This window comes from Triticum urartu, chromosome 4A (assembly GCF_056163025.1).
Source record: "Triticum urartu cultivar PI428250 chromosome 4A, HENAU_Tu73, whole genome shotgun sequence".
Lineage (NCBI taxonomy): Eukaryota > Viridiplantae > Streptophyta > Magnoliopsida > Poales > Poaceae > Triticum > Triticum urartu.
The window spans coordinates 105,704,792-105,731,322 of NC_141876.1; positions in this window are offsets into that span (position 1 = coordinate 105,704,792).

The following is a 26,531-nucleotide window of genomic DNA, read 5'->3' on the forward strand; positions in this document are numbered from 1 at the left end:
CGTGTTGAGCCCCTTGTATTGACAAATAGGGGTGTGACCATTTATTTGGTATAGATAGCAGCACTGGACTTGATTAGTTGTGTCTGAGGTCTTGATGACCTATTGGATGCTTTCGCTGGTCCGGGCTCCTTTAGTGTGCGGCTGCCAAGGTAGCCACACTCTCTTCGGCGCGCAGAGATCGCTTGATATTTCCGTTCACTGAAATGATGCCACGTGGACCAGGCATCTTGAGTGTGAGGGAGGTGTAGTGTGGTATTGCATTAAAGCGAGTGAAAGCTTCGCGTCCGAGTAGTGCTTGATAGCCACTTTGGAACGGAGCGATGTGGAAGGTTAAATGCTCGCGGCGGAAGTTATCGGGGGAGCCGAATATAACTTGTAGTAGGAGGGAGCCCGTACAACGAGCCCCTGGGCCTGGTGTTACTCCTTTAAAGGTAGTATTGCTATGGCGAATTTTTGTTGGGTCTAACCCCATCCCGCGGATTGTATCCTGATATATTAGGTTTAGATTGCTGCCACCGTCCATCAAGACTCGTGTGAAGTGATATCCGCAGATTACTGGGTCTAATACTAGGGCAGCCCATCCTGCGCGTCGGATACTTGCTGAGTAATCGCGATGGTCGAAAGTGATCAGTTGAGACGACCAGTGGCAGGACTTCGCGGTGACAGGCACTTGGGTATATTTTCCTGGGAGTGCCGCGTTATTTTTTCCCGTGATCACGTGTAACACATTTACTGTTTTGACTTCTGGTGGAAATTTCTTTTGTTCCCCAGTGTCTTGCTTGGGAGGCTCGTCTTCGTCTTCACTTGGTGTATCCTCCCCCTTGTGTACGGCGTTGAGCTTGCCGGACTGCTTGAAGACCCAACATTCTCCGTGGGTATGATTAGCAGGTTTACTAGGGGTACTATGGATCTGACATACTTGGTCCAGAATTTTGTTGAGGCTGGACAGTTCATCCCTGGTGCCTTTAGAGGGAGGCTTTTGACCTGACCAAGAGCTTTTGAATCCGGCATTTACTGTCGTGCCCTTCGTGTTGTCTTCTTTATTCCGGCGTTTGTTGTTGCTGTTGCGCCGTGATTTCCTGTTTCCATCTCTAACTTCAGATGTATTGGGGTCGCTGGTGCTACATCTGGCTAGCCAGTTGTCCTCACCCGCGCAAAAGCGGGTCATGAGGCTTGTTAATGCGGCCATCGTTCTCGGCTTATTTTGGCCGAGGTGTCTGGCGAGCCATTCGTCACGGACGCTATGCTTAAAAGCTGCCAAGGCTTCGGCGTCCGGACAGTCGACAATCTAGTTCTTTTTAGTAAGAAAACTGTTCCAAAGCTTTTGGGCTGACTCTCCGGGCTGTTGAGTTATATGACTCAAATCGTCCGCATCTGGAGGTCGGACATAAGTCCCTTGAAAATTTGCTCGAAAGGCATCTTCAAGCTCTTCCCAACTTCCAATGGAGCTTTCGGGGAGGCCTTTAAGCCAACGACGAGCTGGCCCCTTGAGCTTGAGGAGTAAGTACTTGATGGCGTGGAGATCATCTCCTCGAGCCATATGGATATGAAGGATGTAGTCCTCAATCCAGACCCCAGGGTCTGTTGTTCCGTCGTATGTCTCTATGTTTATGGGTTTGAATCCCTCTGGAAATTCATGGTCCAGCACCTCATTGGTGAAACATAGGGGGTGTGCGACACCCCTGTAGCTGGGTGTACCACGTTGTTCGGATGTTTGTTGTGTTTCATTGTATGCTAGGGCGCGCTTGCGTGGTCCATAGATGGATCTTGTTGCGCCGTCCTTTGGATGCGAGCCCTCGCATGGGTCTCGTGTTGTATTGTGAGTGGCGTTGTATGCCGCTCTGTGTTGGTAGAGGGGTCGTCTATCCGGCCAGGTGGCTGCTTTGATATTTGATTGTGGGGGGGTCTAAGGCCTCCTCATCGAATTCAGGTAGCAGCTTCCGCTTTGGGTAGCTCTTGGAGGGGCGATTGTCGTCGTACCTCGCTGCTGTGTTGAGTATTTTACTCCATCTGATTTGGAGTGTGTCTTGCGCAGCCCTGAGCCTTTGCTTCTGCTTTTTAAGACTCCTCGCGGTGGCAACAAGCCTTTTACGGGCATTCTGCTGCTCCGGGTGCCTGTCCGGCGTTATGTCGTCCGGACCATTATCCTTGATAGAATTTGTTTGTTCGGTTTGATTATCCGGATTGCCGTTGTCCGGCAGCGGTTCGCCCTGCTCTAGCGCTGGGTTTGTGTGATCTTTATTTCTGTCGAGGCGGGATTTGGGGCGGCGCTTGCGTCGCTGCTTTGACTGCTTTTCGAGGGAACAAGCCTTCGGTGCGTCCTTCCGCTCCTCGTCGTCATCTGTTGGTGCATCCACCATGTATACGTCATATGACGAGGTGGCTTTCCAGGTCCCAATAGGCGCTGGTTCTTCATCGTCTCCTTCATCGGCGTCCATACCGTTGATGTCTTCAGAGTCGAAGTCGAGCATGTCGGTTAAATCGTCGACAGTGGCTACAAAGTGGGTGGTGGGTGGGCTTTGAATTTCATCGTCCGTATCCCAACCTTGCTGACCGTAGTCCGGCCAGGGCTCTCCTGACAAAGAGAGAGACTTTAGTGTCTTCAGAATATCGTCGAAAGGCGAGTGCTGGAAGATGTCCACGGTAGTAAACTCCATGATCAGCGCCCAATCGGGTTCGATCGGCAGGGGCGCGGAGGGTTCGGAGTCCGGCTCCTTGGAGTCACGAGTCTCGCGGAGTGCGGGGCTGGTGTTCGACTCGATCGCCGTTGGGATCGCAGCCCCCGAGGTGGCGTCCAACCACCCATCCTCGATCGGCGCAGTTGGCTCCGAATTAAGGGTCGAAGCCGATGCGGGTGCGGCCTCCAGGGCACTGTTCGGCGGCAGAGCTAGATCATGCTCGTTGTGACAGTGTGGCGCGCTCGGCAGTGGCTCGAATCCGTCGAAGATCAAGTCCCCGTGGATGTCAGCCGTGTAGTTTAAACTTCCAAATCTGACCTGACGGCCAGGGGCATAGCTTTCGATCTGCTCCAGATGGCCAAGTGAATTGGCCCGCAGTGCGAAGCCATCGAAGACGAAGATCTGTCCGGGGAGGAAGGTCTCTCCCTGGACTGCATCGCTATTGATGATCGTAGGAGCCATCAAGCCTAACGGCGACGACACAGAGGAACTCTCAATGAAAGCACCAATGTCGGTGTCAAAACCGGCGGATCTCGGGTAGGGGGTCCCGAACTGTGTGCCTAGTCCGGATGGTAATAGGAGGCAAGGGACACTAAGTTTTACCCAGGTTCGGGCCCTCTTGATGGAGGTAAAACCCTACGTCCTGCTTGATTAATATTGATGATATGGGTAGTACAAGAGTAGATCTACCACGAGATCGAAGAGGCTAAACCCTAGAAGCTAGCCTATGGTATGATTGTTGTTGTGTATGTTGTCCTACGGACTAAAACCCTCCGGTTTATATAGACACCGGAGAGGGTTAGGGTTACACAAAGTCGGTTACAATGGTAGGAGATCCACATATCGTATCGCCAAGCTTGCCTTCCACGCCAAGGAAAGTCCCTCCTGGACACGGGACGAAGTCTTCAATCTTGTATCTTCATAGTCCAGGAGTCCGGCTGAAGGTATAGTTCGGCCATCCGGACAGCCCCTAATCCAGGACTCCCTCAACCCCATTGCCACGGGAGGTAGGTCAAAAGATGTTATGCAAGTTCTTATCACAAGCATGTATGACTTTTTATGGAATATATGCCTACATATGATTGATGAATTGGAGCTAGTTTGTTGTCGCTCTAGGTTATGACCGTTGCATATTGAATCTCATCTGAGCAACCCCATGCCTACGCTTTTACTACTATTGTTTCTGTTATGTTTACTACTATCAAGCTTTGCTACTACTCTGCAAACTTGTTACTGTTTCTGCTACTACTACTCTATCACTATTACTATCATATTATTGTGCTACTAATAAATCGCCGCGAGCAAGTTATTTCTCCAGGTATGGTTGAATTGACCACTTAACTGATAAGGCTTATAAATATTCTTTGAATAAATTTGGGTTGAAACACTTCCTCGGAGACTATCAAGATTCCCTACACTTGTGGGTCATCATGGCCTTATCGGGTCAGGTGAGGGTGATAGGACCCAACCACATTTTGATTAAGGGAGGCGGCGCTTCACGTCACATCAAGAGGACGATGATAGGAGGGAACCACGATCCCGGATAGCCATAAGAAGCAATCGAGTACCTGACAAGTTGCATAGCTTATCGCTGTGAAGATCGAAGAAGACTTGTAAATATGTAGGGCAAGCACCCACTTATTCCTGTAACCGTTTCACAAAAGCTAAATGACTCGTTGTGGTACCTTCCACGCGTGTATAAGGGAGTCTGTGGCCATTTATAAAAACAAGTTCATCTAATCATACTATCTAGCTCTACTTCACACACCACAAGCAACACCAGAAAGAGGTGTTCATCTAGCCTAGAGGAAGAGAGAAGAAGTGCCCAGGCACTTAGACTAGGAATCCAAGCACCTTCACTTAGACACCCTGAGCACTACATTGTAATACTCTAGTACTTGTAGTCCCTCATTTTCATATGAATAAAGAACAAGATGTAGGGTTTTACGCTATCAATGGCGGCCTAAACCTGTATAAAAATCCTTGTGCCCCTGTGATCATTTACCCAAGGAATTTAGAGCGTTTTAGCTCGGCTGAAAACAAAAATACATGGTATCCTTGATCCCTGGTGTCTTGAGTTGACAGTCTAACAATATTCATCCCACGAATTTGTGGTCATGCCCTATGCAAGAATCCTCAATGTAGTCATGCACTTCTAACCAGAGAATCCAATTCTTCCTACGACATCCTTCTTCAAGATGAATTACTCACTGTAGGAACGGACACCATTGTAGAGGTGATCGAAGACATTCTTTCGCATATGAAAGCGCAAATAGGGCATCAGGGGCAAATAGCCGTCCATCAGCGTCAAATGCCTCGTGCCTTGTTTCGATTCAGCACACGATGACCCTTGGTCGATCCCTTAAAATCGAGAACATGCTCTTCTGCACGCTCCTCATCTGCAATACGCATGCATCCTTGTCGCTTCATTCGCACAATCCACCTCGTCAGACGACTCAACTTAGTGCTCATAAAGGTAATCCATGTCGAATGCATTGCTTCAAACAAGGGACGCACAATTTAACACGGGCATCTCACCAAACACTTGCCGGCGTGTTGAACTCCAGAGGGGCGGATGGTACCTATGCAGTGAATTGATGAGAGGTGCAGACCGTTGGCATAGGCAAAGCAACATGGCGATCATGTGGAGCGGCAGAGGTCGCAGGCGTCCAATAAGGGCTTGGCGGACGGCTAGGGTGGTACATCGACAGTGTCGGAGAGGAAGTGGATGCATAGAAAAGAGAAAGCGATGGAGATGAATGGTTCAGTTGTGGTTCTGGGTGAGTCGGGGGTGTCGTAGTTGTAGGAACGAAGTATGTCTGCCAGAGGGGGTGAATGGGAGTTTTACAATTTCTTGGGAAATCTCAAAACTCTCGGAACCCAGTGATACGTCCATTTTGCATCATGTTTTCCTGTTGTTATTTATGATGTTTTTATGCATAATAATGCTTTTTGGAATAATTCTAATGTCTTTTCTCTCATAATATACAAGGTATACACAAAGAGGGAGAATTCCGGCAACTAGAAATCTGGACCTGGAAAAGCTACGTCAGGCTACCTATTCTGCACAACTCCAAACAAGCTGAAACTTTACAGAGATTTTTTATGGAATATATGAGGAATATTGGAGCAAATAAGTACCGGAGGGGGGCACCCTCGTGAGCACAAGACACCAGGGCGTGCCTGGGCCCCCTGGCGCGCCCTGGTGGGTTGTGCTCATCCAGGCCCACCTTCGGTGCCCATCTTCTGGTATATAAGTCATTTCAACCTAGAAAAAATAAGGAGAGGACTTTCGGGATGGAGCGCCGCCGTCTTGAGGCGGAACTTGGCCAGGAGCACTTTTGCCCTCCGGTGGAGCAATTTCGCCGGGGGAACTTCCCTCCCGGAGGGGGAAATCATCGTCATCATCATCACCAACAACTCTTCCATCTTGGGGAGTCCAATATCCATCAACATCTTCAACAACACCATCTCATCTCAAACCCTAGTTCATCTCTTGTGTTCAATCTTTGTACAGAAACTATAGATTGGTGCTTGTGGGTGACTAGTAGTGTTGATTACATCTTGTAGTTGATTACTATATGGTTTATTTGGTGGAAGATTATATGTTCAGATCAAATATACTATTTAATACCTCTCTGATCTTGAGCATGATTATCATTTGTGAGTATTTACTTTTGTTCTTGAGGTCACGGGAGAAATCACGTTGCAAGTAATCATGTGAACTTGATATGTGTTCAATATTTTGATAGTATGCATGTTGTGATTCCCATAGTGGTGTCATGTGAACTTGACTACATGACACTTCACCATATTTGGGCCTAAGGGAATGCATTATGGAGTAGTTATTAGATGATGGGTTGCGAGAGTGATAGAAGCTTAAGCCCTAGTTTATGCGCTATTTCGTAAGGGACCGATTGGTTCCAAAAGTTTAATGCTATGGTTAGAATTTATTCTTAATACTTTTCTCGTAGTTGCGGATGCTTGCGAGGGGGTTAATCATAAGTATGAGGTTTGTTCAAGTAAGAACAACACCTAAGCACCGGTCCACCCACATATCAAATTATCAAAGTAGCGAACACGAATCGAACCAACATGATGAAAGTGACTAGATGAAATTCCCATGTATCCTCAAGAACGCTTTGCTTACTATAAGAGACCGTTTTGGCCTGTCCTTTGCCTCAAAAGGATTGGGCTATCTTGCTGCACTTTTGCTACTATTATCATTACTTGCTCGTTACAAATTATCTTGCTATCGAACTACTCTGCTACTTACAATTTCAGCACTTGCACACATTACCTTGCTGAAAACCGCTTGTCATTTCCTTTTGCTCCTCGTTGGGTTCGACACTCTTACTTATCGAAAAGAGCTAAAATTGATCCCCTATACTTGTGGGTCATCAAGGCTATTTTCTGGCGCCGTTACCGGGGAGTGAAGCGCCTTTGGTAAGGAAACAATTATATAGTGTGCTGAAATTTACTGTCACTTGTTACTATTGGAAACAATCCTTTGAGGGGTTTGTTCGGGGTATCTTCACCTCTTCCGGAACCAAAATTAGCTACCCCTCAACCTACTGCACCTACTTAAAATATTGAATATGAATTCCTTCAGGTATGATAGAACAACTGCTAGCTAATTTTTATGTAGGGGATGGAACCGAACATCCTGATATGCACTTGATATATGTGGAAAAAATTTGTGGATTATTTAAGCTTGCTGGTTTACCTGGAGATGAAGTTAAGAAGAAGGTTTTCCCTTTATCTTTGAAGGAAAAAGCATTGGCATGGTATTTGCTATGTGATGATATTGGATCTTGGAATTGGAATCGATTGAAATTGGAGTTCCACCAAAAACTTTATCCTATGCATCTAGTTCATCGTGATTGAAATTACATATATATTTTGGTCTCGTGAAGGAGAAAGTATCGCTCTAGCTTGTGGGAGGCTTAAGTCAATGTTATATTCATGCCCAAATCATGAGCTGTCAAGAGAAATTATTATCCAGCATTTTTATGCTTGGCTTTCTCATAATGACCGATCCATGCTTGATACTTCTTGTGCTTGTTCTTTTATGAAGAAGACTATTGAATTCTGGTGGGATATTTTGGAAGGAATTAAACGCAACTCTGAAATTGGGAAATCGACGAAGGTAAAGAGTCAGGTATTAAGCTTAAGTATGATTGTGTTAAATCTTTTATGAATACCGATACTTTTCAAAAGTTTAACACTAAATATGGACTTGACTCTGAGATAGTAGCCTCCTTTTGTGAATCTTTTGCTACTCATGTTGATCTCCCTAAAGAGAAGTGGTTTAAATATCACCCACCTGTTAAAGAAGAAATTAAAGAACCGGAACCAGCTAAAGAGGAAACTATACTTTATAATGTTGATCCAGTTGTTCCTACTGCTTATATTGAGAAACCACCTTTCCCTGTTAGGATAGAGGAACATGCTAAAGTTTCAACTGTGGTTAACAAAAGTTATATTAGAACACCTAAACCTGATGAACAAATTAAAGTAGAGCCTAGTGTTGCTATGGTTAATGATATCTTGGAAGAAAATATAGATGGGCATGTTATTTACTTCTGTAATGAAGTTACTAGAATTGCCAAACCCGATAGAATGGATAATCATAAACCTGTTTTTGGCATGCCCGTTGTCTCAGTTAAAATAGGAGATCACTGTTATCATGGTTTATGTGACATAGGTGCTAGAGTGAGTGCTATTCCCCTTACCTTATATCAAGAAATTATGAATGACATAACACCTGCTGAAATAGAAGAAATAGATGCCACTATTAAACTTGCTAATAGAGACACCATCACACCACTTGGGATTGTTAGAGATGTTGAAGTCTTGTGTGGGAAAATAAAATACCCTACTGATTTTCTTGTTCTTGGTTCCCCACAAGATGACTTTTGTCCCATTATGTTTGGTAGACCTTTCTTGAACATCGTTAATGCTAAAATAGATTGTGAGAAACAAACTGTCGGTGTTACACTACTGCAGGATGCTGCTAACGCGACACTACGATCAGAGACCTTTGACGAAACTATGTGCAATGCATTAATCACAAACGGGGATGTAAAAAACCGTCAAAAAGGTGCAAAACGTTTGCAATGGCGGAGCCATCAAACACGGCTCAGATTTTAGTTGCGTGTGCGATTCAGGGCACACGGTTAACCCGTTCGAACTGTTTGCGATGAGGCAGAACAACAGAAACGAGTAGCCATATCAATGTGTGTGCGATATATGGCATACAATTCGCTCCGATGAACTGTTTGCTATTAGGGAGTGCAACGGAAATGGATAGCCAGATCAAGGTGTGTGTCATATAGGACATACGATTCACTCAGACGAACTGTTTTCGATTAGCGAACACAACATAAATGGTTCAACTTAACAAGATGTGTGTGATACGTCGCAAACAACCGACTCGGATGAACTGTTTGCGATGAGAAATTACAACACAGATGGTTAATACAGTTAGTTCGTGTGCGGTTCTATGTGTACAAAAACTTTGAAAAATGCAAACTAGTTGCTTGCGGTGGCTAGGAGTATCGCACACGATGCGTCTGCGAGTACTCGTGTGCGATGATTAGTAAGTTACACATACGACCGCAAGGGTGCTATGCTGATCATGGAGTCCGAGAAGACCATCGTCGGAAGGCCGCCAGCTCAGCCTTTTAGCTTATATTTCATTATAATTGTATGCATATGTAGGTCGTGAGTGTTCTGGGCCTTGCCGCATGTGGAATTTTAAATTATCCGGAATATGTAAGACAATTATTAAGAATTATTAACCGTTGCCATTGTAAATTTTCCTCAATGGCGAGCAGAGCATGCGCAGGGACGCCCGAGCAGAGCGCGCCGCGGCCGCCTCAACGGTGAGCAACCATGTGGTCAAGCTTATGCCATCAATAAATTTTGACCTTGTTTCTTGTCACATTGCAGATTACAACGCAATAAGTAATTGCAAATCTGTTCACACCTGTCAAACTAATATGTGTTCACACTTAGCACCGGGCTATAAAAACTACCCACTCGAAAATTACTTCACAGTTCCTCTCCTCATCACCCACAAAACTGGTCTTTCCTGTCAAGTCATTCCACGATGACTGGTAGGAGGGGTTTAGGGTGGACATATAACCAGGCAGCAGAGACCAAGGCCGCAGAAGCACTAGAGAGGTCCTGCCGTGAAGCCGCAGCCGCATCAGAGATGTCCCGGCGCGTCGCGGAGCCCTCGAACGAGCTCTCACGGGAACGCGAGGGCTCTCACAAGCGCATTTGTGACGTCGGCCATCGCGACGAGCCGGCATTCCTGAAGTCCTTCACCAGCGACGACAACATTCTCGCTGGTGTCACTACGCAGCAGGAGCTGGTCGATGGCTTGATGAAGCTGCTCAAGATCAGCGATGCCTCGGTTGACAAGGCGACCGGCCTCGTCGAGCAACTCATGGGTGACAATGTGAAGCTCCTCAAGGCGCTCACCGAGAAGGAGGAGGAGGCCGCCGGCTGGAAGATGTTGCATGAGCAGAGCAATGCCTCGGGGATGATGCTGACAGCGGTCGTTGAGGAACTGATGGGTGACTTGAGGAAGCTCCAGATCGAGCGTGAGCAGGAGGTGGAGGAATCCGTGGCTGCATTCAAGCAAAGTCGTGAGGAATTGAAGAAGGAGCTGGAGGATGTCGTCGCCCGGCGATCCATCGACGAGTAGAGACAGTAGCGACCCAGATCATTGTCTGCAATTTCCTTCTTCTCTTGCCCCTGTGTCTTCCAGGCTTTACCGTATGTGGCATTTTAAATTATCTGGACTTTGTAAGACAATTATTATCTGCGCCATTGTAAATTTGTCGTTGTATTATCTGTTGCCATTTTATTTGTGGTCGTATTATCCGTTGCCCTATGTGGCAATTTAAATTAGGGTGGAATACGAGTTGAAAACACGAACAAAGCAAATGCTGCCATGGGTCACAAGCAAACACACTCCGTCCAGGTGCTTTAATTAACCCATTAATGGAGAAGTTGTGAGCAAGGCGGGCGGCGGCTGGTGCATCGAGGTCAAAGAGCTTGCTTCCCGGTAAGCATGGGCAGCCTTGCTTCCCGCACATGTCCCATCGAGCCTACGAGGTGGACATGACAAACGCGTCCCGTCAAGCCTGTGCGGCGGACCGCTCGCACGCGTCCCTGATATGTCTCCAACGTATCTATAATTTTTGATTGCTCCATGCTATTATATTATCTATTTTGGATGTTAATGGGCTTTATTTTACACTTTTATATCATTTTTGGGACTAACCTACTAACCGGAGGCCTAGCCCAAATTGCTGTTTTTTTGCCTATTTTTGGGTTTCGAAGAAAAGGAATATCAAACAGAGTTCGAACGGAATGAAACCTTCGGGAACGTGATTTTCTCAATAAACGTGATCCAGGAGACTTGGAGTGGGCATCAAGAAACGATCAAGGAGAGCACGAGGCAGGGGGGTGCGCCCTCCACCCTCGTGGGCCCCTCGTTGCTCCACCGACGTACTTCTTCCTCCTATATATATCCACGTACCCCCCAAACATCCAGGACCACCACGAAAACCTAATTCCACCGCCGCAACCTTCTGTACCCGAGAGATCCCATCTTAGGGCCTTTTCCAGAGCTCTGTCGGAGGGGGCATTGATCACAGAGGGCCTCTACATCAACTCCATGGCCTCTCTGGTGATGTGTGAGTAGTTTACTTCAGACCTTTGGGTCCATATTATCTAGATGGCTTATTCTCTCTCTTTGGATCTCAATACAAAGTTCTCCTCGATCTTCTTGGAGATCTATTCGATGTAATCTTCTTTTGCGGTGTGTTTATCGAGATCCGATGAATTGTGGGTTTATGATCAAGTTTATCTATGAACAATATTTGAATCTTCTCTGAATTCTTTTATGTATGATTGGTTTATCTTTGCAAGTCTCTTCGAATTATCAGTTTGGTTTGGCCTACTAGATTGATCTTTCTTGCAATGGGAGAAGTGCTTAGCTTTGGGTTCAATCTTGCGGTGCTCGATCCCAGTGACAGAAAGGGAAACGCCATGTATTGTATTGTTGCCATCGAGGATAAAAAGATGGGGTTTATATCATATTTCATGAGTTTATCCCTCTACATCATGTCATCTTACTTAAAGCATTATTCTGTTCTTATGAACTTAATACTCTAGATGCATGCTGGATAGCGGTCGATGTGTGGAGTAATAGTAGTAGATGGAGAATCGTTTCGGTCTACTTGTCGCGGACGTGATGCCTATATACACGATTGCTCTATATTCGCTTTGTATCAATTGCTCGACAGTAATTTGTTCACCCACCGTAATACTTATGCTATCTTGAGAGAAGCCACTAGTGAAACCTATGGCCCCTGGGTCTATCTTCCATCATATTAATCTTCCAACACTTAGTTATTTCTATTGCCGTTTATTTTTCTTTGCATCTTTATTTATCTTTATCATAAAAACCCAAAAATATTATCTTATCATATCTATCAGATCTCACTCTCGTAAGTGACCGTGAAGGGATTTGCAACCCCTTTATTGCGTTGTTTGTGAGGTTCTTATTTGTTTGTGTAGGTGCGTGTGACTCGAGCATGATCTCCTACTGGATTGATACCTTGGTTCTCAAAAACCGAGGGAAATACTTATGCTACTTTACTGCATCACCCTTTCCTCTTCAAGGGAAAACCAACACAGTGCTCAAGAGGTAGCAAGAAGGATTTCTGGCGCCGTTGCTGGGGAGATTCACGCCAAGTCAAGTCAAGATTTGACTCGCGACAATGAGCCATTTCTGGCGCCGTTGCCGGGGAGTCTATGCACAAGTCAAGACATACCAAGTACCCATCACAAACTCTTATCCCCCGTATTACATTATTTGCCATTTGCCTCTCGTTTTCCTCTCCCCCACTTCACCCTTGCCGTTTTATTCGCCCTTCTTTTGTTCGTCTTTCCATTTGCTTTGATGTCTTACTTGGCTCGTTTGCTCGTTTGGTTGGAATAGTTGTTTATTTATTGCTAAACAGAGAACCTAAGATCTATGGATCCTCATCCGCTTCCTAATCTTTTTAAGAGATCCTATTATGATGAACCAATTGCTAGTGAGTTTTGTGCACTAGATTATCTTTATGAAGTTTTGCTTGAAATTCGTGAATCTGAAAATTGTGAAGAATTACTTTATGGAGTGATTCATGATGGATCTTTGAATAGAAAGCATGATTGTAATGATGATAGTATAAATTCTATTAATGTAAATTGTGCTTATAATATGCAAAACTCTAATCTTGGGGATGCTAGTTTTGCTATGTCTACTACTTGTTGCAATGATCATGATTGGGGTGATTCTTCTTATGATCTTGAAAATTTATTTAAACCCCATGATGAATATGAGATTGATTATAATGTTTGCAATAATATTGAAAGTGGGTTTGGAAGAGTGTCAACTTTATATCCCACATATTTGGAGAATGTTCAATCTTATGAAGTTTTTGATAAAAGTGGGTTTGGAGAGGTCATTACTTTAGTTAATGTTAATCCCACTATTTTGGAAGAGTGTCAACTTTGCATACATGTGGATCGTGTTAAGAATATGTTTTGTGATAGCTATATTGTTGAATTTTCTTATGATCCTACATGTAATTATTATGAGAGAGAAAAATATGGTTGTCGAAATTTTCATGTTACTAAATTACCTCTCGTTATGTTGAGATTGCTATTGTTTCTTTCCGCTTCCTTGCATATGCTAGTTTTTGCTTGCCTTGATAATTTGTTTGCCTATAAGATGCCTATGCATAGGAAGTATGTTAGACTTAGATGTTTTTTTCATGTGCTTTATGATGCTCTCTTTGTACTTCAATTCTTGTCTATCATGTGAGCATCATTAAAATTATCAATGCCTAGCTAAAAGGCTTTCAAGAAAAGCGCTTGTTGGGAGACAACCCAATATTTTTTCTTGCTTCTATTCAATAAATAATTTATCTATCCTCTGCTTTGGTTGTGTTTTTTGTGTTTAATTAGTGTTTTTTCCAAGTAGAACCGTTGGGAAGACTTGGGGAAAGTCTTTTTCATCTTGCTGTAAAAAACAGAAACTTTAGCGCTCACGAGAATTGCTGCCATTTTTATTTGGAAAGTGATATTTAGATAATTATTTTTTAATATGATTAATAGATAAATTACTCACGTCCAGCAATTTATTTTAGAATTTTTGGGGTTCCAGAAGTTGCGTTATCTACAAATTACTACAGACTGTTCTGTTTTTGACAGATTCTGTTTTTCGTTTGTTGTTTGCTTATTTTGATGATTCTATGGCTAGTGAAAGATCTTTTAAACCATACAGAAGTTGGAATACAGTAGGTTTAACACCAATATAAATAAAGAATGAGTTCATTACAGTACCTTGAAGTGGTGTTTTGTTTTCTTTCGCTAACGGAGCTCACGAGATTTTCTATTTTGAGTTTTGTGTTGTGAAGTTTTCAAGTTTTGGGTAATGATTTGATGGATTATGGAACAAAGAGTGGCCAGAGCCTAATCTTGGGGATGCCCATGGCACCCCAAGGTAAAATTCAAGGACACCAAAAAGACTAAGCTTGAGGATGCCCCGGAAGGCATCCCCTCTTTCGTCTTCGTCTATCGGTAACTTTAGTTGGAGCTATATTTTTATTCACCACATGATATTTGTTTTGCTTGGAGCGTCTTGTATGATTTGAGTCTTTGATTTTTAGTTTACCACAATCATCCTTTCTGTACACACCTTTTGAGAGAGACTCACATGATTTGAAATTTATTAGAATACTCTATGTGCTTCACTTATATCTTTTGAGCTATATAGTTTTGCTCTAGTGCTTCACTTATATCTTTTAGAGCATGGCGGCGGTTTTATTCTATAGAAATAATTGATCTCTCATGCTTCACTTATATTATTTTGAGTGTCCTTTAGAACAACATGGAAATTTTCTTTAATATCAAAACTTTCATAGAAGTGCATTGAATACTATGAGAAGTTTGATACTTGATAATTGTTTTGAGATATGGAGATGGTGATATTAGAGTCATGCTAGTTGAGTAGTTGTGAATTTGAGAAATACTTGTGTTGAAGTTTGTGATTCCCGTAGCATGCACGTATGGTGAACCATTATGTGATGAAGTCAGAGCATGACTTATTTATTGATTGTCTTCCTTATGAGTGGCGGTCGGGGACAAGCGATGGTCTTTTCCTACCAATCTATCCCCCTGGGAGCATGCGCGTAATACTTTGTTTTGATAACTAATAGATTTTTGCAATAAGTATGTGAGTTCTTTATGACTAATGTTGAGTCCATGGATTATACGCACTCTCACCCTTCCACCATTGCTAGCCTCTCTAGTATCGCGCAACTTTCGTCGGTACCATAAACCCACCATATACCTTCCTCAAAACAGCCACCATACCTACCTATTATGGCATCTCCATAGCCATTCTGAGATATATTGCCATGCAACTTTCCACCGTTCCATTATTATGACACGCTTCATCATTGTCATATTGCTTGCATGATCATGTAGTTGACATTGTATTTGTGGCAAAGCCACCGTTCATAATTCTTCATACATGTCACTCATGCATCAATGCACATACTGGTACACCGCCGGAGGCATTCACATAGAGTCATATTTTGTTCTAAGTATCGAGTTGTAATTCTTGAGTTGTAAGTAAATTAAAGTGTGGTGATCATCATTATTAGAGCATTGTCCCGAGTGAGGAAAGGATGATGGAGACTATGATTCCCCCCACAAGTTGGGATGAGACTCTGGACGAAAAAAGAGGCCAAAAAGAAAAAAAAGGAAAAGAAAAAAGGCCCAAATAAAAATGAATGAGAGAAAAAGAGAGAAGGGACAATGCTACTATCCTTTTTCTAGACTTGCTTCAAAGTAACACCATGATCTTCATATAGAGAGTCACTTGAGTTATCACTTTCATATACTAGTGGGAATTTTTCATTATAGAACTTGGCTTGTATATTCCAATGATGGGCTTCCTCACAATGCCATAGGTCTTCATGAGCAAGCGAGTTGGATGCACACCCACTTAGTTTCTTTTGTTGAGCTTTCATATACTTATAGCTCTAGTGCATCCGTTGCATGGCAATCCCTACTCACTCACATTGATATATATTGATGGGTATCTCCATAGCCCGTTGATACGCCTAGTTGATGTGAGACTATCTTCTCCTTTTTTGTCTTCTCCAAAACCACCTTTCTATTCCACATATAGTGCTATATCCATGGCTCACGCTCATATATTGCGTGAAAATTGAAAACGTTTGAGAACATCAAAAGTATGAAACAATTGCTTGGCTTGTCATCGGGGTTGTGCATGATTTAAATATTTTGTGTGGTGAAGATAGAACATAGCCAGACTATATGATTTTGTAGGGATAACTTTCTTTGGCCATGTTATTTTGAGAAGACATAATTGCTTAGTTAGTATGCTTGAAGTATTATTATTTTTATGTCAATATTAAAATTTTATCTTGAATCTTTCAGATCTGAACATTCATGCCACAATAAAGAAAAATTACATTGAGAAATATGTTAAAAAGCATTCCACATCAAAAATTCTTCTTTTATCATTTACCTACTCGAGGACGAGCAGGAATTAAGCTTGGGGATGCTTGATACGTCTCCAACGTATATATAACTTTTGATTGCTCCATGCTATTATATTGTCTATTTTGGATGTTAATGGGATTTATTTTACACTTTTATATCATTTTTGGGACTAACCTACTAACCGGAGGCCTAGCCCAAATTGTTGTTTTCTTGCCTATTTTAGGGTTTTGAAAAAAAGGAATATCAAACAGAGTCCAAATCGGATGAAACCTTCGGGAACGTGATTTTCTCAACAAACGTGATCTAGGAGACTTGGAGTGGGCGTCAAGAAACGATCAAGGAGGGCACGAGGCAGGGGGCGCGCCTACCCCCTAGGCGCGCCCTCCACCCTCGTGGGCCCCTTGTTGCTCCACCGACGTACTTCTTCCTCCTATATATATCCACGTACCCCCAAACATCCAGGAGCACCACGAAAACCTATTTCCACCTCCACGACCTTCTGTACCCGAGAGATCCCACCTTGGGGCCTTTTCCGGAGCTCTGCCGGAGGGGGCATTGATCACGGAGGGCCTCTACATGAACTCCATGGCCTCTCCGGTTATGTGTGAGTAGTTTACTTCAGACCCTCGGGTCCATAGTTATTAGCTAGATGGCTTCTTCTCTCTCTTTGGATCTCAATACAAAGTTCTCCTCGATCTTCTTGGAGATCTATTCGATGTAATCTTCTTTTGCGGTGTGTTTGTCGAGATCCGATGAATTGTGGGATTATGATCAAGTTTATCTATGAAAAATATCTGAATCTTCTCTGAATTCTTTTATGTATGTCTGGTTTATCTTTGCAAGTCTCTTCGAATTATCAGTTTGGTTTGGCCTACTAGATTGATCTTTCTTGCAATGGGAGAAGTGCTTAGCTTTGGGTTCAATCTTGCGGTGCTCGATCCCAGTGACAGAAAGGGAAACAGCACGCATTGTATTGTTGCCATCGAGGATATAAAGATGGGGTTTATATCATATTGCATGAGTTTATCCCTCTACATCATGTCATCTTACTTAAAGCATTACTCTGTTCTTATGAACTTAGTACTCTAGATGCATGCTGGATAGCGGTCGATGTGTGGAGTAATAGTAGTAGATGGAGAATCGTTTCGGTCTACTTGTCGCGGATGTGATGCCTATATACATGATTGCTCTATATTCGCTTTGTATCAATTGCTCGACAGTAATTTGTTCACCCACCGTAATACTTATGCTATCTTGAGAGAAGCCACTAGTGAAACCTATGGCCCCTGGGTCTATCTTCCATCATATTAATCTTCCAACACTTAGTTATTTCTATTGCCATTTATTTTACTTTGCATCTTTATTTCTCTTTATCATAAAACCCAAAAATATTATCTTATCATATCTATCAGATCTCACTCTCGTAAGTGACCGTGAAGGGATTTACAACCCCTTTATTGCGTTGTTTGTGAGGTTCCTATTTGTTTGTGTAGGTGCGTGGAACTCGAGCATGATCTCCTACTGGATTGATACCTTGGTTCTCAAAAACCGAGGGAAATACTTATGCTACTTTACTGCATCACCCTTTCCTCTTCAAGGGAAAACCAACGCAGTGCTCAAGAGGTAGCAAGAAGGATTTCTGGCGCCGTTGCTGGGGAGATTCACGCCAAGTCAAGTCAAGATTTGACTCGCGACAATGAGCCATTTCTGGCGCCGTTGCCGGGGAGTCTATGCACAAGTCAAGACATACCAAGTACCCATCACAAACTCTTATCCCCCGTATTACATTATTTGCCATTTGCCTCTCGTTTTCCTCTCCCCCACTTCACCCTTGCCGTTTTATTCGCCCTTCTTTTGTTCGTCTTTCCATTTGCTTTGATGTCTTACTTGGCTCGTTTGCTCGTTTGGTTGGAATAGTTGTTTATTCATTGCTAAACAGAGAACCTAAGATCTATGGATCCTCATCCGCTTTCTAATCTTTTTAAGAGATCCAATTGTGATGAACCAATTGCTAGTGAGTTTTGTGCACTAGATTATCTTTATGAAGTTTTGCTTGAAATTTGTGAATCTGAAAATTGTGATGAATTACTTTATGGAGTGATTCACGATGGATCTTTGAATATAAAGCATGATTGCAATGATGATAGTATAAATTCTATTAATGTCAATTGTGCTTATAATATGCAAAACCCTAATCTTGGGGATGCTAGTTTTGCTATGTCTACTACTTGTTGCAATGATCATGATCGGGGTGATTCTTCTTATGATCTTGAAAATTTATTTAAGCCCCATGATGAATATGAGATTGATTATAATGTTTGCAATAATATTGGAAGTGGGTTTGGAAGAGTGTCAACTTTATATCCCACATATTTGGAGAATGTTCAATCTTATGAAGTTTTTGATAAAGTGGGTTTGGAGAGGTCATTACTTTAGTTAATGTTAATCCCACTATTTTGGAAGAGTGTCAACTTTGTATACATGTGGATCGTGTTAAGAATATGTTTTGTGATAGCTATATTGTTGAATTTTCTTATGATCCTACATGTAATTATTATGAGAGAGAAAAATATGGTTGTAGAAATTTTCATGTTACTAAATTACCTCTCGTTATGTTGAGATTGCTATTGTTTCTTTCCGCTTCCTTGGATATGCTAGTTTTTTCTTGCCTTGATAATTTGTTTGCCTATAAGATGCCTATGCCTAGGAATTATGTTAGACTTAGATGTTTTTTCATGTGCTTTATGATGCTCTCTTTGTGCTTCAATTCTTGTCTTTCATGTGAGCATCATAAAAATTATCAATGCCTAGCTAAAAGGCTTTAAAGAAAAGCGCTTGTTGGGAGACAACCCAATATTTTTCCTTGCTTCTATTCAATAAATAATTTATCTAGCCTCTGTTTTGGTTGTGTTTTTTGTGTTTAATTAGTGTTTGTGCCAAGTAGAACCGTTGGGAAGACTTGGGGAAAGTCTTTTCGATCTTTCTGTAAAAAACAGAAACTTTAGCGTTCACGAGAATTGCTGCCATTTTTATTTGGAAAGTGATATTTAGATAATTAGTTTTGAATATGATTAATATATAAATTCCTCACTTCCAGCAATTTATTTTTTAATTTTTGGGGTTCCAGAAGTTGCGTTATCTATAGATTACTACAGACTGTTCTGTTTTTGACAGATTCTGTTTTTCGTGTGTTGTTTGCTTATTTTGATGAATCTATGGCTAGTAAGAGAGATTTAAACCATTGAGAAGTTGGAATACAGTAGGTTTAACACCAATATAAATAAAGAATGAGTTAATTACAGTAGCTTGAAGTGGTGTTTTGTTTTCTTTCGCTAACGGAGCTCACGAGATTTTCTATTTTGAGTTTTGTGTTGTGAAGTTTTCAAGTTTTGGGTAATGATTTGATGGATTATGGAACAAAGAGTGGCAAGAGCCTAAGATTGGGGATTCCCATAGCACCCCAAGGTAAAATTCAAGGACACCAAAAATACTAAGCTTGGGGATTCCCCGGAAGGCATCCCCTCTTTCGTCTTCGTCTATCTGGAACTTTACTTGGAGCTATATTTTTATTCACCACATGATATGTGTTTTGCTTGGAGCGTCTTGTATGATTTGAGTCTTTGCTTTTTAGTTTACTACAATCATCCTTTCTGTACACACCTTTTGAGAGAGACTCACATTATTTGAAATTTATTAGAATACTCTATGTGCTTCACTTATATTTTTTGAGCTATATAGTTTTTGCTCTAGTGCTTCACTTATATCTTTTAGAGCACAGCGGTGGTTTTATTTTATAGAAATAATTGATCTCTCATGATTCACTTATATTATTTTGAGAGTCCTTTAGAACAACATGGAAATTTGCTTTAATATAAAAACTTTCATAGAAGTGCATTGAATACTATGAGAAGTTTGATACTTGATAATTGTTTTGAGATATGGAGATGGTGATATTAGAGTCACGCTAGTTGAGTAGTTGTGAATTTGAGAAATATTTGTGTTGAAGTTTGTGATTCCCGTAGCATGGACGTATGGTGAACCGTTATGTGATGAAGTTTGAGCATGACTTATTTATTGATTGTCTTCCTTATGAGTGGCGGTCGGGGACGAGCGATGGTATTTTCCTACCAATCTATCCCCCTAGGAGCATGCGCGTAATACTTTGTTTCGATAACTAATAGATTTTTGCAATAAGTATGTGAGTTCTTTATGACTAATGTTGAGTCCATAGATTATACGCACTCTCACCCTTCCACCATTGCTAGCCTCTCTAGTATCGGGGAACTTTCGTCGGTACCATAAACCCACCATATACCTTCCTCAAAACAGCCACCATACCTACCAATTATGGCATTTCCATAGCCAGTCCGATATATATTGCCATGCAACTTTCCACCGTTCCGTTATTATGACACGCTTCATCATTGTCATATTGCTTGCATGATCATGTAGTTGACATTGCATTTGTGGCAAAGCCACCGTTCATAATTCTTCATACATGTCACTCATGCATCATTGCACATCCTGGTACACCGCCGGAGGCATTCACATGGAGTCTTATTTTTTTTCTAAGTATCGAGTTGTAATTCTTGAGTTGTAAGTAAATTAAAGTGTGGTGATCATCATTATTAGAGAATTGTCCCAAGTGAGGAAAGGATGATGGAGACTATGATTCCCCCCACAAGTCGGGATGAGAGTCCAGACGAAAAAAAGAGGCCAAAAAGAAAAAAGAAAAAAGGCCCAAATAAAAAATGAATGAGAGAAAAAGAGAGAAGGGACAATGCTATTATCCTTTTTCCACACTTGCTTCAATGTAGCACCGTGTTCTTCATATAGAGAGGCACTTGAGTTATCACTTCCATATACTAATGGGAATTTTTCATTATAGAACTTGGCTTGTATATTCCAATGCTGGCCTTCCTCACAATGCCCTAGGTCCTCATGGGCAAGTGAGTTGGATGCACACCCACTTAGTTTCCTTTTTGAGCTTTCATATACTTATAGCTCTAGTGGATCTGTTGCATGGCAATCCCTACTCACTCACATTGATATCTATTGATGGGCATCTCCATAGCCCGCTGATACGCCTAGTTGATGTGAGACTATCTTCGCCTTTTTTGTCTTCTCCATAACCACCATTCTATTCCACATATAGTGCTATATCCATGGCTCACGCTCATATATTGCGTGAAGATTGAAAAAGTTTGAGAACATCAAAAGTATGAAACAATTGCTTGGCTTGTCATCGGGGTTGTGCATGATTTAAATATTTTGTGTGGTGAAGATAGAGCATAGCCAGACTATATGATTTTGTAGGGATAACTTTCTTTAGCCATGTTATTTTGAGAAGACATAATTGCTTAGTTAGTATGCTTGAAGTAATATTATTTTTATGTCAATATTAAACTTTTATCTTGAATCTTTTGGATCTGAACATTCATGCCACAATAAAGAAAAATTACATTGAGAAATATGTTAGAAAGCATTCCACATCAAAAATTCTTATTTTATCATTTACCTACTCGAGGACGAGCATGAATTAAGCTTGGGGATGCTTGATACGTCTCCAACGTATCTATAATTTTTGATTGCTCCATGCTATTATATTATCTATTTTGGATGTTAATGGGCTTTATTTTACACTTTTATATCATTTTTGGGACTAACCTACTAACCGGAGGCCTAGCCCAAATTGCTGTTTTTTTTGCCTATTTTTGGGTTTCGAAGAAAAGGAATATCAAACAGAGTCCGAACGGAATGAAACCTTTGGGAACGTGATTTTCTCAACAAACGTGATCCAGGAGACTTGGAGTGGGCATCAAGAAACGATCAAGGAGAGCACGAGGCAGGGGGGTGCGCCCTCCACCCTCGTGGGCCCCTCGTTGCTCCACCGACGTACTTCTTCCTCCTATATATATCCACGTACCCCCCAAACATCCAGGACCACCACGAAAACCTAATTCCACCGCCGCAACCTTCTGTACCCGAGAGATCCCATCTTAGGGCCTTTTCCAGAGCTCTGTCGGAGGGGGCATTGATCACAGAGGGCCTCTACATCAACTCCATGGCCTCTCTGGTGATGTGTGAGTAGTTTACTTCAGACCTTCTGGTCCATAGTTATTCGCTAGATGGCTTCTTCTCTCTCTTTGGATCTCAATACAAAGTTCTCCTCGATCTTCTTGGAGATCTATTCGATGTAATCTTCTTTTGTGGTGTGTTTGTCGAGATCCGATGAATTGTGGGTTTATGATCAAGTTTATCTATGAACAATATTTGAATCTTCTCTGAATTCTTTTATGTATGATTGGTTTATCTTTACAAGTCTCTTCGAATTATCAGTTTGGTTTGGCCTACTAGATTGATCTTTCTTGCAATGGGAGAAGTGCTTAGCTTTGGGTTCAATCTTGCGGTGCTCGATCCCAGTGACAGAAAGGGAAACGACACATATTATATTGTTGCCATCGAGGATAAAAAGATGGAGTTTATATCATATTGCATGAGTTCATCCCTCTACATCATGTCATCTTACTTAAAGCATTACTCTGTTGTTATGAACTTAATACTCTAGATGCATGATGGATAGCGGTCGATGTGTGGAGTAATAGTAGTAGATGCATAATCGTTTCGGTCTACTGTCGCGGACGTGATGCCTATATACATGATCATGCCTAGATATTCTCACAACTATGCTCAATTCTATCAATTGCTCGACAGTAATTCGTTTACCCACCGTAATACTTATGCTCTTGAGAGAAACCACTAGTGAAACCTATGGCCCCCGGGTCTATCTTCCATCATATTAATCTTCCAACACTTAGTTATTTCTATTGCCGTTTATTTTACTTTGCATCTTTATTCCTCTTTATCATAAAAATACCAAAAATATTATCTTATCTTATCTATCAAATCTCACTCTCGTAAGTGACCGTGAAGGGATTGACAACCCCTTTATCGCGTTGTTTGTGAGGTTCTTATTTGTTTGTGTAGGTGCGTGGACTCGAGCATGATCTCCTACTGGATTAATACCTTGGTTCTCAAAAACCGAGGGAAATACTTACGCTACTTTACTGCATCACCCTTTCATCTTCAAGGAAAAACCAACGCAGTGCTCAAGAGGTAGCAAGAAGGATTTCTGGCCCCGTTGCCGGGGAGATTCGTGCCAAGTCAAGTCAAGATTTGACTCTCGGCAACGAACCATTTCTGGCGCCGTTGCCGGGGAGTCTACGCACAAGTCAAGACATACCAAGTACCCATCACAAACTCTTATCCCTCGTATTACATTATTTTCCATTTGCCTCTCGTTTTCCTCTGCCCCACTTCACCCTTGCCGTTTTATTCGCCCTTCTTCTGTTCGTCTTTCCATTTGCTTTGATGTCTTACTTGGCTCGTTTGCTCGTTTGGTTGGAATAGTTGTTTATTTATTGCTAAACAGAGAACCTAAGATCTATGGATCCTCATCCGCTTGCTAATCTTTTTAAGAGATCCAATTATGATGAACCAATTGCTAGTGAGTTTTGTGCACTACATTATCTTTATGAAGTTTTGCTTGAAATTCATGAATCTGAAAATTGTGATGAATTACTTTATGGAGTGATTCATGATGGATCTTTGAATAGAAAGCATGATTGCAATGATGATAGTATAAATTCTATTAATGTCAATTGTGCTTATAGTATGCAAAACCCTAATCTTGGGGATGCTGGTTTTGCTATGTCTACTACTTGTTGCAATGATCATGATTGGGGTGATTCTTCTTATGATCTTGAAAATTTATTTAAGCCCTGATGAATATGACATTGATTATAATGTTTTCAATAGTATTGAAAGTGGGTTTGGAAGAGTGTCAACTTTATATCCCACATATTTGGAGAATGTTCAATCTTATGAAGTTTGTGATAAAAGTAGGTTTGGAGAGGTCATTACTTTAGTTAATGTTAATCCCACTATTTTGGAAGAGTGTCAACTTTGCATACATGTGGATAGTGTTAATAATATGTTTCGTGATAGCTATATTGTTGAATTTTCTTATGATCCTACATTTAATTATTATGAGATAGAAAAATATGGTTGTAGAAATTTTCATGTTACTAAATTACCTCTCGTTATGTTGAGATTGCTATTGTTTCTTTCCGCTTGGTTGCATATGCTAGTTTTTGCTTGCCTTGATAATTTTTTGCCTATAAGATGCCTATGCATAGGAAGTATGTTAGACTTAGATGTTTTTTTCACATGCTTTATGATGCTCTCTTTGTGCTTCAATTCTTATCTTTCATGTGAGCATCATTAAAATTACCAATGCCTAGCTAAAAGGCTTTAAAGAAAAGCGCTTGTTGGGAGACAACCCAATATTTTTCCTTGCTGCTATTCAATAAATAATTTATCTAGCCTCTGTTTTGGTTGTGTTTTTTGTGTTTAATTAGTGTTTGTGCCAAGTAGAACCGTTGGGAAGACTTGGGGAAAGTCTGTTTGATCTTGCTGTAAAAAACAGAAACTTTAGCGCTCACTACAATTGCTGCCATGTTTATTTGGAAATGATATTTAGATAATTATTTTTGAAGATGAGTAATATATAAATTCCTCACGTCCAGAAATTTATTTTAGAATTTTTGGGGTTCCAGAAGTTGCGTTAGCTACATATTACTACAGACTATTCTGTTTTTGACAGATTCTGTTTTTCATGTGTTGTTTGCTTATTTTGATGAATCTATGGCTAGTAAAAGAGATTTTAAACCATAGAGAAGTTGGAATACAGTAGGTTTAACACCAATATAAATAAAGAATGAGTTAATTACAGTACCTTGAAGTGGTGTTTTGTTTTCTTTCGCTAACGGAGCTCACGAGATTTTCTATTTTGAGTTTTGTGTTGTGAAGTTCTCAAGTTTTTGGAAATGATTTGATGGATTATGGAACAAAGAGTGGAAAGAGCCTAAGCTTGGGGATTCCCATGGCACCCCAAAGTAAAATTTAAGGACACCAAAAAGACTAAGCTTGGGGATGCCCCGGAAGGCATCCCCTCTTTCGTCTTCGTCTATCGGTACTTTTACTTGGAGCTATATTTTTATTCACCACATGATATGTGTTTTGCTTGGAGTGTCTAGTATGATTTGAGTGTTTGCTTTTTATTTTACCACAATCATCCTTGCTGTACACACCTTTTGAGAGAGACTCACATGATTTGAAATTTATTAGAATACTCTATGTGCTTCACTTATATCTTTTGAGCTATATAGTTTTGCTCTAGTGCTTCACTTATATCTTTTAGAGCATGGCGGCGGTTTTATTTTATAGAAATAATTGATCTCTCATGCTTCACTTATATTATTTTGAGAGTCCTTTAGAACAACATGGAAGTTTTCTTTAATATGAAAACTTTCATAGAAGTGCATTGAATACTATGAGAAGTTTGATACTTGATAATTGTTTTGAGATATGGAGATGGTGATATTAGAGTCATGCTAGTTGAGTAGTTGTGAATTTGAGAAACACTTGTGTTGAAGTTTGTGATTCCCCTAGCATGCACGTATGGTGAACCGTTATGTGATGAAGTCAGAGCATGACTTATTTATTGATTGTCTTCCTTATGAGTGGTGGTCGGGGACGAGAGATGGTCTTTTCCTACCAATCTATCCCCCTAGGAGCATGCGCGTAATACTTTGTTTCGATAACTAATAGATTTTTGCAATAAGTATGTGAGTTCTTTATGACTAATGTTTGAGTCCATGGATTATACGCACTCACACCCTTCCACCATTGCTAGCCTCTCTAGTATCGCGCAACTTTAGCCGGTACCATAAACCCACCATATACCTTCCTCAAAACAGCCACCAGACCTACCTATTATGGCATTTCCATAGCCATTCCGAGATATATTGCCATGCAACTTTCCACCATTCCGTTATTATTACACGCTTCATCATTGTCATATTTCTTGCATGATCATGTAGTTGACATTGTATTTGTGGAAAATCCACCATTCATAATTCTTCATACATGTCACTCATGCATCGTTGCACATCCTGGTACACCGTCGGAGGCATTCACATAGAGTCATATTTTGTTCTAAGTATCGAGTTGTAATTCTTGAGTTGTAAGTAAATTAAAGTGTGATGATCATCATTATTAGAGCATTGTAAAAAGTGAGGAAAGGATGATGGAGACTATGATTCCTCGCACAAGTCGAGATGAGACTCTGGACGAAAAAAAGAGGCCAAAAAGAAAAAATAAAAAAAATAAAAAAAGGCCCAA